The following is a 14,745-nucleotide window of genomic DNA, read 5'->3' as shown; positions in this document are numbered from 1 at the left end:
ATCTGAGGTCTGGGGATCGTCATTTTAACCCATTCTTCAACTAATTCTTATGCACGCATATTTGAGAATCATTCAAGTGATGCAGGGTCTAAGGCCTATTGAGACCTGTTATGCACCAGGCACTGACAAGAGGTCTTTTCTCTGGAAGAGCCCGAAGTCTTGTTGAGAACATAGACAAGCGAGCAAAAAGGTACAGTAACTTACAACAAATGCTGTGAGGGAAAGGAGGAGAGAGTGGGTGACTGCCTAGGAGCATTGTCCCTTCCGCTGCCATTCAAATGTTTATCCCCTCCGAAACTCATGTTGAAATTTATGCCCCAATGGAACAGTATTGTCAAGTGTGGCCTTTAAGAGCTGATTGGGTGGTGAGCACTCTGCCCTCACGAATGGACTAATGGTCATCACGGGAGTGGGTCAATTATTGTGAGACCCTGTCTGTTACAAAAGGCCAGGTTGGCTCTCTCTGATGAGGCCCCTCTTCATGTGACGCCCTGGGCCACCACAGGACTCTGCAGGGAGGCCCCATCAGCAAGAAGGCCCTCACTAGATGTTCTCCTAGACCTTGGACTTCCCAGCCTCCAGAACTGCCAGAAATAATTTTTTTCTTTATAAATTACCTAGTCTCAAGTATGCAGTTATAGCAACAGAAAACGGCTAGGCAGCTTCACAGAGGAGAGGGTACTGGAGTTGAGTCAGAAAAAATGTGTCCCCAGGGCACCAAGTGCTGCTGAGGGGGAAGGAGGGGCCGCCCCAGACCTCAGGCAGCCTATGACTTTCAGCCTCCTTCTGGGGCGGGGACTGTGAGGCATCTGAAGCCCCACCCCTCGGGTGAGGCCAGCATCTGTAAGAAGAGAGGGAGGTATTAAGGATTAGCCTGTGGTTTTTATTTGATCCAAAAATGGATCCAAAGCTCTGGTAATCTCATCTTCTCCTTCCAAAGAAGCAAGAGGTCAGGTCCTCAAACAGGGAATGCCTAAGGGGCCCGGCTCCAGGCCTACCACAGTGCCTTGTGGGAGGCTGTGGGAGCCACAGGTCCGGGGTTCCGCAAAAGCAGGCCCAAGTTCTGTGTCAGCAAATTATGTTTTAGTAAAAGACATTTACAATTTAATCGGTTTTTTTCCTTCTTATTTCTCTTTCTTTCTCCCCTTTTTCCTGTGTAGTAATTGGAAAGCTGTACCCTGAAATACCTTTAGTTACCTACTACATGGGATCTAAGCCTTGTTTTTAAATTTACCCCTATCCCTCAGCATGAGTTTGGCCCATGCCTTCTCACCCAAATAGCCATTGTCCTGGCCTCCTCAGTCTAGTGGCCTTGGGTATACACTGAGAAGAGTAGCAGGTTGGGCTGGGCATGGTGGCTCACGTCTGTAATCCCAGCACTTTGGGAGGCTGAGGCAGGCAGATCACGAGGTCAGGAGTTTGACATAGTGAAACCCTGTCTCTACTAAAAAAAAAAAAATATATATATATATATATGTAAAACATAGCCAGTCATGGTGGCATGTGCCTGTAATCCCAGCTACTTGGGAGGCTGAGGCAGGAGAATCGCTGGAACCCGGGATGTGGAAGTTGCAGTGAGCTGAGATCACCCCACTGTACTCTAGCATGGGCAACAAAGTGAGACTTCCTCTCAAGAAATAAAAAAAAAAAAAAAAAAAAAAAGAAGAGTAAAGCCAGGCCAAGCATCATCCCATGGGTCTTCTGCCAGTAATGTGCTGGAGGTTGCTTCTGGCAGCTCACAAGACCTTATTCTAAATTTTCAGAAATTTTTTGAGAAGCTGTTAAATATAGACACTGTTAAAAGTTAAATTATACACACTTAAATAAGTTATCTTAAAATCAAAGGTAATAAATGCTAAAAACATATCATGTTTCCATTATTTTACTACATTATGTTATCATCTATTCTCTTGAGGTTATTTACATCTATTATATCTGCATAGTGGAAATATTATATAAGAATGTGTGGCTACACATGTCTTGCTGAGTTCTGTGACATCACAGTAGCTTGAAATCTGTATGGTGAGAATATTTACACCATGGATGTAACTGGCAAGGGCTAGGAATCAGGTCTTGATTTATTGTTTTGTTGCTTGTCTAGACTTAAAATGATGAAGAATGTTCATAATGAAAATTAAACTCAAAAGAGTGCCATGTCTGTGGCTGTTACATCGTGAATAACAGGAAAATCTGAGGAAATAGTCTCCCAGTATTTGAAAACCATTATCTGATTTAGAGAAGTCACTCGTGTCATTAATGAATGAGTGAGGTTTCAACCCATGTCTTTGTGGTTTCACTTTTGTCTAATACGTTAACATACAAGAAAATGTCCGTCAACATTTATATCAGAACAACACTCCTTCAGCAACTGCAGCCAGGTAGTTATAAGAATTCAACAAAAGTCAACAAGAGCACTCTGTGAGAATCTATTGGTTCTATGGAATTTATAACAAAGAGGGTTATATATTTTATCATTATTTATAAACTGTGTGTTCCACATCTTTCATAACAGCAAAATGTATCATAAACTTATATAGGCCAGGCACGGTGGCTCACACCTGTAATCCCAGCACTTTGGGAGGCCGAGGCGGGTGAATCAAGGGGTCGGGAGATGGAGACCATCCTGGCTAACATAGTGAAACCCTGTCTTTACTAAAAATACAAAATATTAGCCGGGTGTGGTGGCAGGTGCCTGTAGTCCCAGTTACTCGGAAGGCTGAGGCAGAATTGCTTGAACCTGGGAGGCAGAAGTTGAAGTGAGCCGAGATTGCACTACTGCACTCCAGCCTGAGGGATACAGCGAGACTCTGTCTCAAAAATAAATAAATAAATAAAAATAAACTAATGTACATCTGGATAGTCATGCTTCCCCCCCCACATAGAGCCCACGGTTAAGCATGTACCAGCACAGCATTAATCCTCCGAGCTTTGTGTCTGTGGAACACAACTCACACCACGCATCAAGGCAGCAAACACTTTAGTTGGTTCTAATTCCAGTGACTACTGAAAGAAGCACTCAGAGAGCCCATGAAGACTGGGCTCCCCTCTTGATCCTGCCACACACGAGCCATCTGCCACTAGGCCAGTCACTCAGCCTTTCTCTATACCTCACCTCCCCATGTGCAAAAACGAGGGCATTGAACAATACGAACAATCCTGTCCTTTCCAGCTCTCAAATGTCATGGCTTATGCATACGTGAGAAGGGACAGCTCTGAAGCTGCAGGAATTCAAACCCACCTAATGGTTTCCAAAGCTGCACTTCTGTGCACAAAGTCATCTGTGAGGTCATGTTGTTTACTCACTGTACCTTCAGTGGGAATGACGTGAAAATCAGGAAGCCAGAAGGGAGAAGAGAAACCTTCTTTTGAGCCCACTGGGTTTGAGATGACAACATACCTGTGGGGCTGGGAAGGGAGTGAGGCAGGTGGTCTGAATGCGCCCCGTAGGCAAGGGCCCTACCACCCTCGCCTCCTCAGATCCTGCCCATCTCCTTCTGCACTCAGGCTCTTTTGCTTCATAGGGCTTCTCCGGCACTGAGTTCTCCCCACCTGGCAGGAGCGAGCGAGCCTAGCACAGAGCGCTCCCTAACCCAAGGGATGGCCTACCCAAGATTAACAGCGAACTTGTACGAAGTGCTGAAAGCTCACACAGATCTTTTGTAGCCTTCACAACTTGGGCAGGAAATGGTTAATCAGGGCCGGCCCTGAGCCTGGATGGCTGCAGGCAGGGAAGGGGCAGCGATTAATTACACAGCACAAGAAGTGCTGGCCTCCATATCTCTGCCCAATGGGGAAATCCATTTTCAATGCTGACCTCAAAGTGGAAGTGACTCTTCCTGCCAAAAGGAGAGGAGTACAACCGTCCCCACCCCCACAGCACAGTACAACCAGAAGGCAGAACACAGGCAGATGCAGCTCCAGGGGCAGGCAAAGCCCAGGCCTCGTGCACCGCGGGCAGCTTGATGGAGACACCCTGATGAGACAGCTCTTCCCAGGCATGGACTGAAACAAGGTACAAAAAAAAATAAAAAAGAAAAAGAAAATGCTGCTTGGTGTGGAGCAGGTATATGAGGAGACACAGACAAGGTCAGCAGCACCTAAAAGGAGAGTCCAGGCACACGAGACCGTACACTGCCTATAGGCTCTTAGCAGTGAGTACAGCCTGGGCTACACAGTGAGACCCTGCCCCTAAAAAAATAAAATATTTTTTGTTTTTTGAGACATCTCACTCTGTCACCCAGGCTGCAGTGCAATGGAACAATCTCAGCTCACTGCAACCTCCGCCTCCCAGGTTCAAGCAATTCTCATGCCTCAGCCTCCTGAGTAGCTGGTATTATAGACATATGCCACCACACCCAGCTAATTTTTTGTATCTTTAGTAGGCATGGGGTTTCACCATGTTAGCCAAGCTGGTCTCAAACTCCTGGCCTCAAGCTGATCTAGCGCCTCAGCCTGCCAAAGTGCTGGGATTACAAACATAAGTCAACTCGCCCAATCAAAAAGGTTTTTATTTTTATTTTTTAAGTTAGTCAGGTGTGGTGGTGCAGGCCCATAGTCCCAGCTACTCAGGAGGCTGAGGCAGGAGAATTACTTGAGTCTGGGAGTTTGAGGTTGTAGTGAGCTATGATCATGCCACTGCACTCCAACCTGGATGACAGAATGAGAACCTTTATCTCTCTCTTTTTTTTTTGAGACGGAGTTTCACTCTTATTACCCAGGCTGGAGTGCAGTGGCTCGATCTCGGCTCACCGCAACCTCCGCCTCCTGGGTTCAAGCAATTCTCCCGCCTCAGCCTCCCGAGCAGCTGGGACTACAGGCTGCGCCACCATGCCCAGCTAATTATTTTGTATTTTTAGTGGAGACAGGGTTTCACCATGTTGACCAGGATGGTCTTGATCTCTTGACCTCGTGATCCACCCGCCTCGGCTTCCCAAAGTGCTGGGATTATGAGCATGAGCCACCGTGCGTGGCTTTTTTTTTTTTTTTTTTTTTTTTTTTTTAGCAAAGAATAAATGGAAGGCATACCAGAAGCCCACTGGATATTTTTTATCCATATTTAAATGAAACTAATATATGATTTAAAAATATATATATATATTAGTTTTTATTCCATTTTTCTAGTTGTCTAAAGGCCCAAGCTGAAGAACCCCTCTGGAAATGGTTTCAGATAGATCACCCTGACCTAGGATTAAGCTCCAGGTTGTGATGCTCAGGGTGGGAAGCACCAGGTGAGCTGCACCTCCCCACTCTGCTTTACGGACTGGGGTCTTCGGAAGGTCTGTCTCTCTCTTGGTGTGCAACACGTTTCCATGTTCACTCTCTCAGCCAGGGCCCAACCAGGAAAACAGAGGCACCTCAGGCACTTGCAGCCAAGAAAGCCCCAGGAAGGGAGGTGGTCCACAGTGATGGAGCGCGCAGACGCTGGGCAGGGGCTAGTGAGAAAAACCCTGAGTGCGGGGAAGGGAGGGGGTCCACAGTGGGGGAGCACTGACAAGCTGGCCAGGCAACAGTGAGAAAACCCTGAGGCTGAAGGAACAAAAATAGGAGGACTTCATGGGAGCTGCACCCGCTAAGGGCTTTCCAGAGGGAACTGAGGAAGGTGGCCGAGGCAGAGAGAGAGGGAGAGAAATCCTTTTCCCCCGCGTCTCCCATTGCCCTGCCGTGCAGAGCAGAGCGGGGAAAGCTGAGAAATGAACCTCAGAGCAAACAGGCCCAGAGCCAGCACACTCGCTATCATCCAACCCCGGAAGCAACCCCAAGAGTAGGTCTCATCACCTCCATATCACCGAGAGAGACTTAGCCTTAGAGACATTAAAGACCCACAGCGGCGGCGGAGCTGAGAGGGAAAGCTCTTCCATCCGCGCACCCACACCGCCCGTTCATTCTTCCACGGCCCCGCAGCGGTGTCGAGGCAGGGATGGCTACTGAGCAGCACAAGCTGGTTCCACCGTAGCCGTCCTCACCCTCCTGCTCGTTCCTGTGCCAGAAGCCACAGTCAGAGTGCCACATGGTGCTCTGGCATGAGGGGAGGCCATCCCGGCCAGGACCGCCAGCCAGGGAAGTGAACTCGAGGAGGGTCTCTTCAACCTCTCTGAGCCCCCATGAAAGGCCTCTGTGAGCTCTTCAGAAGGACAGAGCAATGGGCCAACACGAGGCTGTGCCAGGCCATTATTCAGCCTTCCTTCTGCTCCGTGGAAGCCCCAGTCCAGCTGGACCGGCGGCCTTCTGTGCTCCTCGTGTTAGATGGCCTGGTTCCCCTCTCAGAGGAGCTGGTATTTGGTTGAGCCTTCAGGCTCCCATTTGGCTCGTAAAACACAAACATCTGCTGGGGTTCTGGTTGGCCTGCGGCAGACTTGAGAGTGAAGAGGGTCGGAGGAAAGGTAGGCCAGGAGAGGGAAAGGACGCGTGCAGCCTTTCTGGGGACGTTAATGAGATACTCTGCGATGTGATGCGGCGGGGGGTGGGCTTTACCAAGCCAGAGCCCTGATCAGCCCCCAAAAGAAGAGAAAGGAAAGGAGAAGTTGGATTTGCCCCGGAGTTCCGCTGGAAAGGCTGAGGGAGTCTGCCATGTTTGCCTCCATTGCCGTGCTTCCTCCAACTGTTCCGTTTCTCACCAGTTGGCTATTATTTTCTAACGCATTTTGATAATTAATTTATCAATCAAGACAGATAAACAAAAGCCTAAAAATGCATCAGAGTGAATGAGTTCCCAGAGCCAACCAGTCTTCAGTACTAAGATTTTTGTGACTTTGTTTTTTCAGAGATGCTTGTGAAACAGCTGAGGGGCTCAATTCCTCATTTACCGGCGGTCCTGTAGGATACACTAACCAACCTCTGCCCTCCTAGCTTTGACGTCTAGGGTCAAAGGAAGTCAGTTAAGGAAATGGTGTCTAAGCCAAAGCAGCCCCCTTAAAAAACTCACATAAAGCCTTTTTCTTATGAGCATGGCTCTTTGCTTTTGATTTGCTTATTAAATCAACAGTTGCCTGGGTCAAGACTTGAAAGAGCCTCTCACACGGCGCCTTTTAAAGACGTAAAATGGAGAGAGTTGTATTATATCATTGCAACTGTTTAGAAAGAAAAAGTGCCAGTTCCTCAATGAATGGAGCTCATATTTCAGAAGCTAAATGCTGTCTAGTTATACCCTGTGAGTGCCTGGACATAAACCCAGCCCATTAACCTCATCTTTATCTCACAGAGTGGCCCAGCCCAGCCAGGCTTATTAAGAGCCTCAAGGGAGAAGCCAGTGAGTGTGGCATTTGAGAAGAGGCACCAGCCTCAACTCCCGCCTCCGACCTAATCTAAGATTTTGGAATGAAAAACTCACTGGGGCACATGACCCTGCTGAGCTTCCAGACTTTTGCTCCACAGGCTGCCCTTCCCCCTTCTCTAGTTTTCATTTCTCAAAGTAACAGTGGTCCCTCCCATCAGGGGGTCTAGGCCTTCTTTCCTTGGAAGAACAGCACAGGACTAACATATTCGGTGACTTTCCTGACAATCTGTGGCAGGTACTGCAGGATATGAGACCTGAAGGAAACCATCCAATTTATAGCTGCTCACGTAAAAGCCATCAGGAGGATCATGAAATGATTCTCCATATGGTGCCCTGAAGCTTCCAAAAACTATACGAGAAAGGGGCTTGGAAGGAATTCTTTCCCTTTTGGAGACAAGGAGGGTGGAAGCCAAGCATCTGTGGCGACCTGGAAAAGACACTCCTCCGCAACACCCACCCCCACTGCATCCCCAGGGGCGGCCCCAAGGATCAGTCTGTGACGGCCCAGGCCCGCAGGGTCACTGCCATTGGCCTCTTAGGCTTGCCCATTAACCAGGCTTATGTTTTCTAGTGTAAATGAACTCTACAGTTACATTGTGTGGAGGCTTCGGGACATGGTTTGCCAAATGGAAAAACATTTGGAGGTTGGGAAAATATCTTGCACATAAATTACTGAAGGCACAGAGAATCTAAAAGAGGGATGGAATCAGAAGCCAAGGAAAAGCGGGGAGGGAGCCAAAGAAAAATGGAGAGAGAGACAGAGACAGGGAAAGGGATGTAATGATTTCTCTTAATGACCCGCCTTCAGACCAAAGGCAAGGTTCTAAGCTGTGTTTGCGTGTCATAAAAGCCATGTGCCTGAGTATTAGGAAAGATCCTTTAAATGGCCAGATCAAGCCTCCATTTTTCATCCTTTCTGAGTAGAGCTCTTCATTGATTATGTTAAGTGCGGGCTCCCGGTTAGAAACACAAAAGGCTCATTGTCTTTGACTGTGGCAAAGGCCGGTTACACACTTGTTAATTTCCTGATTTATAACACTGAAGAGATGGAACTGAGAGGGGTGCTTCCTCTCTCTTTCTGTATGTCTCTCTGTCTCTCTCTTTGTCTGTCTCTCTGTCTCCCTCTCTCCTCCCGCTCGATGGTGGTGGTGGTGGAAACTATTAAAACAGAGGCAGATCAGGAAGTTTGTGATAAAGAAAAGCCAGGCTCTCGTCTGACATACAATCTCTCTCTTGGCTTAAGTAAACTTGCTTCTTTAAGGCTTGCCATCAACAGAGTCCGGCTCACGTTTCACCACTAAATCTGAGTCAACAATCTCTAATCTGGACACTGGGTTCGGAATCCAGGCTCAGGTTGCACTTGGAAGCTGACAGCAGGGACAAGAGCAGAGAAAAATACGGCCTTTGTTTCTGGCTTGACCGTCCCCACCGAGCCGCGCTGAGGTCATGTGTCGTTTTCTGTCATCAACAAGATAAAAGTTTGCACCTTTCTGGCCCTGAAATGTCTCTCCTGCCATTTATATTAAGGCCAAGAAGCTCTCTGGCCCAGAATCGGAGGGCCAAGTTTGTGGAGAGCTTAGATTTGGAGTCCTTTTCATCTTTCTGACATGTGATACCGTGACATAGGCAGCCCTTGTGGGGTTGCTATGCAGATATACAATTTCTGAAAAGTTACACCCGGAAAATGAAAACCCTGGGCTGGATTAGCGTTTCACAAAGAACAGGGAGAAAATGTGTAGCAGTTAGGCTAAAAAGCTAAAAAAGAAAAAAAAAGTGAATTAAAGTTTCATGAAAACAAACTCTTTTTTAAAGGATCAATGAGTATAAAAGTATCTTGTTGCATTCCTGGCCTTCGGTCTGAGCCCTAATCCAGCCACTGTGTGCAAAGGAGATACTGTGAGCCCCATGGTGGAGACTGGGAAGGGAGGTCGTGGTGCTGGGTGGGGTTCAGGCGTGCTGGGGAGTGTGACATTAAAGGGCTGGGGCAGGTCCTGCTGTTTTATAGAACTCTTCTTTTTTCTTCTCTACCAGTTTTCATTGTTTTTACTTTGTACTAAGCCTTCTCTTTTGTTTAAGCAAACCTAGAAAGAAGAAAAACAAACAAACAAACCTAGTCTAAAGTTTCTGGCTGAATACATTCAGTCTCCATTTTCCTTCTCTTTACCAATGTCAAAGAAAGGCATGCCTTCCAGAGCTCACTCACTCACAACCTAGCCCTTCCTAAAAAGTATTTTTTTCCAAGTATTTCCAGCGCCAGAAATTATTTCACATGGAACATTAAAATGGAATGTGATTGTTTGCATGAGGCACAGGAGGCTGGAAACAATGAGGTTTTTCCCGTTGTCCCTGAGGCTGAGTGACTTCCAGCTGAGACCCTTACATGCTGTCCTGTGAGCCAGCCGTGTCCACACAGCTGCAGAGGCAGTGGCCCCTTGCCCGCTGCTCAGGACACCAGGACATCCCAACAATCTTAACTGCAGAAGGTCTGGAGGGAAGCCCAGAGCAGGAAATAGGAAAGGGGGTTTTGAAGGACACAGAGGACATGGAGAAGATTCAAGGAACTTGACTGATACTGCTCCAACAGTGGATGAGAGGCACAGCAGCCAGGGAGCTAGACACCACGCAACTCTGCCTGTCCATGTGGAAGGCCAAGATGGCTTCCACGGCCCTTGCTTTCAGGAGCTCTAAGGCTGGTTGGAGAAAAGCAGAGGGGAAATAAGAACGGTAAAGGGCCACGGAGTGGATCCCCTGGATCTCCTTGGGCATTCTTACTTATTAGATTCTGAAGTGGCTGTGTTTGCACAGAGTTCTCACTGAGTATGGGAATTTATGGGATGTTAGGTAAAAAAGAGATGGGCAATTGACTTTTTCTGTAACTTAAGAAATGGGAGTCACTGTTACGCTCCTCTATGTCACTTCCAAGGTGGATGCTCTCAAAGATGAGCTGACATGTGTGAAAGTGAACTGAGGTACTCAATAAACTGGCTCTGTTCTCATGTACACAGCATGCAGGCATCCATCTATCCACAAGAGAAAGGTCCAAATGGGAGTGCGCACTGAAGTGGGGACTTTGAGCTCACACTCCCCGGGTACAGTTCCAGGCTGTGCCCCAACTGTGTGCCTAGTTTCCTCATCAGCAACACGGGAATACTAGTACTGACCTCACAGGGTTGTTGTGAGGTATAAATGAAGTAATGCAACTAAGCAACATTTAGCAGTCCTTGGATAAGTGTACATTACAATTAACAGTGATGCCTATTCCTTCTTGCAGGAGTTCACTGTCTGTTGAATTGGCCCAAATCTGCATGTGAGGAACAGATGCTGAAGGAGGGCGTCTGAAGCAAGATGGAATGGCATCATCAGACATGCATCACATTGGCTGATTGAGATCCAAACTGAGTTGTGAGCTGAGTTGATGCTGGTATTTCTGTAGCCATCAAGAGCACCAACCACCCTTGGGGGCAGAAGGTTCAAATCTGGGCTCTATTACATCCTAGCTGGGTGGCTGAGCAGATCACTTAACCTTCCTGGACTATATTTTCCTCATCCCCAAATGAGGATCACACTGCCTGTAGCACGTGGTTCCCCAAATGAGGATCACACTGCCTGTAGCACGTGGTTTCGTGAGAACTGCCGGAGATAGTCCGGGTGAATGTTGTGGTGCGGGCACAGGGAAGTTCTCATGTCTGTCCTTTCGTTCCATCTTTCAGCTGATCAACTGGGGATCTGAGGCATAGCCCAACAGCGCTTGGATTCGGCTCCCTGCACTCTGGGCAAAGTGACCCCACATGTGTCCCAGGTGGTGTGGCTGCGGCACCTCTACCGCTGCTCCACCGCTGCTCCTGTTCACCGTCCCATCTAAGCAAGTGTCTCGGGGAAGCCCCGTGGGCGGTTCAACAATCGGAACAATAGGAAGGGAAAAGGCTGTGGCTCTCGTGCCCTCCACTCCCTGCCCCAGGAAACTGAACACGTGTGCCAAAGTGTCCTTGCTCCCCTTCCCTTATCTGAGCTGTGACACAGGCCCCGAGCCCCTCTCCTTCAAATGTTCCCTACAGACACCTTGACAGTCCTATTTTAGATCTTGCCCAAAACCAGGTGTCAGGAGTAGTAGCAGTCATTCTTTTTTTCTTCAAACCTGATATGAAAGTCAAAGATGTCTTGACCTCATTTAGTTGGTTTGGGCACCTCAAATGCCAAGCGCCTCAGGCCCTAGTGAGGCAGCGCAGCCCTGGGGCCCACTGCTGGGTCCTGCCTCTTACTATTTGTGACACCTTGGACAGAAACCTTTTTGTCTTGATGCCTCCGTTTCTTTAGCTATAAGATGGGCATGATGAAAATACAACCACTCCCTCACTGGGCTGATGTGAGAATTACATGAGTGACTGTCAGGAAAGCCCTTAGCACAGGGCCCTGCACAGAATAAGCACCTAATGGCTGGGAGCCACCTCTCAGCCAAAGTCCCCCTTCACTAGAAGAATGACATACACAGGTGGCAACTGTTCTTTCTACCCACAGTCAAGAGATAGAAGAAGAGGCATTTTCTGGGTACTGAAGGCTATCTTTCCATCTATAAATGTGTCCAAAGGTCAAGGAATTATCTCATCTCTAAGGCACTTTTTGGCAAAACTCGTGACAGTTGCATGACCTGGAATCGGCATTCAGCACAGATGCAAGGGCAGTGGCTGAGTCTTATCCCATTTGTGTTGCTCCCAGCACTTAGCGCTGGCCTTGCATTCAGAAGCTCAAAGATGTGCTGGCCGACTGGCTGCCTTGGGAGTAGCACTGGCACCTCCCTCAAGCGTTAGCCACACAAAATGAAGCTCTGGAGTTTGCTGCACACCTGCCCTGATTTTCAGGGTTTACTGTCTTCTTCTGTCATTAGGCCAGTAGGACAAAAGTGGTCCAACTCAGCCAACACTTTCAGTTCCAAGGGCAGTGAGTAGCTCTTCAAGGATGCAAAGTTAAGAGGGCCATAGTGCGTACCCCCAAGTAGCCTGGCAATGTGGGGTGACTGTTCAGCACAGTGCCATAAGTGGCCTCGGTCCATTCGAACACGCGTCATGGAAACGAAACCCAAGGGAGAAGGAATTCATTGCCCCTCAGGGTTTCCAGTTTGGCTTCATGGAGGGGTGGCATGTAAACTGATGCTTGAAGGAGATGGCTTATTAGTTTTTAGAATAAATAATAACAAGGGCTTTCCAGGAGCTGGGCCCTTACTCAGGAGATAAGAGGCAAATAAGACACAATCCCCATCCAGATGAGCAGCTGGAAAAGCTGAGTATGATCTGCACCAGGGTAGAGGTTAGCATGGTGGGTGGCGGTGGGGAAGCCTGCCCCAACAGGGGAGGGGAGGAGCTGGTACATGCAGCTTCCTGAGGAACGCTTCATCTGAGCAGCTGGGCTGCAGAAATTGCCCAGGGAAGAGGAAGGAAAGACATCCCATGTGCAAAGGCACAGGAGGGAGAGAGAGCAGGGCCATCAGAACCAGCTCCTAATTCAAGACAGGTGGTGTGTTGGCGAGGCTGGTGACCTGGAGTGGGAGGCAGCAAAGGCCAGAGCCAGGAGGGCTTTGCATGTTACACTCTGCTCCTGACTTTGGCTTGGTAGGCCTTGGGGAACCATTGGAAAGCTGCAAGAAGGTATTACATGTTTCAGGGAGGGTCCCTATTGAAGCTGTTAAAGGAGGTTAAGCATCTGGCCCTTGGGGTGCAGGGGGTGGCTGAGGAGGGAAAGGAGTCTGCCAGAGTCTTGAGTGCCTGTGCACCTGCGCTTTGCTGTGTTATCTGGGCAGCATGGCCTGGCACCTATAGGTCTACTTGTGGCTCAAGCTGCCCCTCCCTTATCAGGGGAGCACCTACCCACAAGGGGAGGGCAGTTTTTCAAAGTTATGAATCCAGGTTCTAGATGTGTGATTATATAAACCCTGGAAGACATTGAGAGAGCATCCTAGTGAGACCAAGAAACAGTTCATCTTTTCCACAGCCCTGTCCACGCATCACGTATTAACCACTAGGGCAGGGACTGAGAGTTTTCTTCCTCTCTGGCCTCCCCTCAGCATCAGGCATGGGGCTTTCTGTTCCACGGGGGTTGATAATCACCAAGGAAAATCCCACCTGACTCATTTTTTTGAGAGCAGAGCTTCCTCTGCAAGTCCCCAAGTCCAGTAAGGCGAGGCGCGCACTCACCATTAATATGCAACCTTCTGGCTTGGTTTAAAATGAGGACCACTTTTGAGTAAAACTGAATCACTGCCACATATTTACAGGAAGTCAAAGACTCTTCATGAAGATGTCAACAGTTTTTCTCCACACTAGAGGTAGAGCCTGGGTACTGGTGCCAAGCCTCCTGGGCTTCAATCCCATTCGGCAACTCACTGGCCCTGTGACCTTGGGTGATTACTAAACTGCTAAGCTTCAAGTTCTTCGTATGTAATGAAGGGAAAATAAAGGCCCTCCCCATAGGGTTACCGTGAAGATTAAACGAAACTATTGTGCAAACGCTGGATACATACTCACTTTTGCATACGTTATTGCTTCTATTTCTCTTTATATATGGTTTTGATAGCCCAGGAGAACTGTGCATTCAGACAGCGCTAAGATCATGAGAAGGAAGAGAGGAAAAAGGGTGCTGATGGCTTATGAGATGCCACAGAATCTTTCTATGTTGGAACAAAGGTACCTTTTGTTTCCAGAAGGGTCAAAATGTTTGCTTGACAACTTGGACTACAGACAAAAGCAAAATCAATATCCTGGATGACTGTCTCCATGGCCAAGTCCAGATGAATAACGCTATCGGGACAACCACAGCCAGGTGCCTCGGTTGCTGGCACGTCCTTGGCTGGACTTGCCTTGGCAGAGTTTAGATGGAGTCACCGCCATATATACAACCCGCCACCAGGAAGCCTCCATGATTCTCTCAGGCTCCATGGAAGAAGGAAATCAGGTCTCCAGAATCCACAGGATGTTCACTTCAAGGGAACTGCCCGTGGTGGCTCAGATTTTAATGAACATTCATTTTTTGAGACGCTAAACCGAGTGTGGGACTCTGAACAAGTCAAGTTGTTTTTCTAGGCTTCTGTTTTTTCATATGTAGAACAAGAGAACTGAACCAGGTTTACAATGACTAGAACTAGATATTAGCATATTTTCCACCTTAGGAACTTTCTGATATTTAACTCAGGCACCAAAGAGCCAAACGGACCCATCCATTCACACAAAGCTGAAATAAAAGTCCCTCTAGTCAATGGGGTGAGATGGTGTGTGGATGTGAGTGGAATCCCTAGAGCATGTTTGCCTCCATTGGATGGGGCTTTTTGAACCTTAGACCGGAACCCTTGGAGCTAAAAAAAGATCAGTCTTGAAGAGCCCTTGCAAGGGACACCACACCTGGGTCCACCGGCCTAAGTACTCAACCTCCCAGGCACTGTGTGCCATCAGTGATGGGCATGGTTAGGAAGCAGGCCCTGGAACGGA

This window comes from Callithrix jacchus, chromosome 4 (genome assembly GCF_049354715.1).
Source record: "Callithrix jacchus isolate 240 chromosome 4, calJac240_pri, whole genome shotgun sequence".
Lineage (NCBI taxonomy): Eukaryota > Metazoa > Chordata > Mammalia > Primates > Cebidae > Callithrix > Callithrix jacchus.
Note: the sequence above shows the minus strand (reverse complement) of the source record.